The sequence below is a fragment of the Dendrobium catenatum genome, unplaced genomic scaffold, assembly GCF_001605985.2.
Source record: "Dendrobium catenatum unplaced genomic scaffold, ASM160598v2 fragScaff_scaffold_308, whole genome shotgun sequence".
NCBI lineage: Eukaryota > Viridiplantae > Streptophyta > Magnoliopsida > Asparagales > Orchidaceae > Dendrobium > Dendrobium catenatum.
Genome location: NW_021318770.1, coordinates 411,461 through 413,140, shown reverse-complemented (window position 1 = coordinate 413,140; position 1,680 = coordinate 411,461).

Genomic DNA, 1,680 nt, shown 5'->3' with positions numbered 1-1,680 from the left:
ACTTACTAGGAACTCAAAACTTAGGAATTTGGTATCCAAAGTTTAGCTCTTCATTTGAAATTATTGGTTATTCAGACTCTGATTTTGCAGGCTGTAGAGTGGATAGGAAAAGCACTTCTGGAACATGTCAATTCATTAGAAATTCATTAGTTTCATGGTCTAGTAGAAAACAAAATTCAGTGATCCTATCTACTGCAGAAGCAGAATACATTGCACTAGGAAGTTGTGTGGTACAAGTACTTTGGTTGAAACAATAGTTGATTGATTTAGGATTAACTATAGGCACTATACCAATTTATTGTGATAATATTAGTGCTATTTGCATTTCAAAAAAACCTATTCAACATTCAAGAACCAAACACATTGACATAAGACATCATTTCATAAGGGATCATGTATCCAAGGGAGAAATTGAACTTAACCATGTTTCAATAGAAAATCAACTTGCAAACATTTTTACAAAACCTTTAGCCTTTGATACTTTCAGTACATTAAGAACTAGGATAGGAGTGATTGATTTAAATGCTTAGATTTCATAAGGGATCATGTATCCAAGGGAGAAATTGAACTTAACCATGTTTCAATAGAAAATCAACTTGCAAACATTTTTACAAAACCTTTAGCCTTTGATACTTTCAGTACATTAAGAACTAGGATAGGAGTGATTGATTTAAATGCTTAGATAAAAATATTTTTCTACAAAATTGATATTTTGTTTTTATGTTCATTGTATTTTTATTTTGTTTTATTTTTGGTTTTGTTGCTTTTATTTATTTTTTGTGTGTATTTAAGTGTGACTTGTTTATTTTTATTCATTTTTGTTTTGTGTGTGAAAATGAAAATTAGTGGTCATCATCGTCCGGGACAAAAATGTTTCGTACGGGATGATATGTGAAAAATGACAAACTGCGTGATTTTGAACCGTCTTAAGAGCAATTTTTAATGTAGTTCGTCTGTACGATCATCACGATCATCCGGGATGAAATATTTTTCAAACGACGAACGATTGAATGCAACAATTGAATGGATAAGACAGTTTTTATTATGAACTTTGTCCGTACGAACCTTTGGTTCGTCCAGACGAATACATGTCGGTTCATAGCGGGGGACGATTTCCAACTGCCATAAAAACGAATTGAATTTCTGATCATCCGGACGAACACGTGTTCGTCTGTACGATCATCTTGGTCAAAAGCTCATAATAAAAATTGTCTTATCCATTCAACTGTCCGTACGAAAGGACGCTTCAAAAATTATGTTTACGAAAAGTCGTTATTTTTTAAACTCATTCGTTCGTCCATATGAAATATTTTCGTATGGGACGAATCGAATTCGTACGGGATGAACAAAAATTTTTTCTGGTACAAATAGTCATTTTTCTTTAAATTAACGGCAGTTTTTACTGAACAGTCACTTTCACACATCTCTTTCAAACCGTTCCACTCTTCAAATCTCTCAATGGCAAGTTCTAGCAAGCGCCAAAAGACCTTGGCTAAGGGTCCTCTCAGAAATACATCTGAAAACTTCTTTTCTAGAGCCAATGAAGAATCATTTGCTAGGTTTGTGTCTGCAAAAATCACCCCATCTAGAGTTCTCCTACATGATCAATTGACCTTTAAGGTAATGCACTTGTTTACCTCCACTCAATTTGATTTGATCCTCACTTTAGTTCACTTCTGC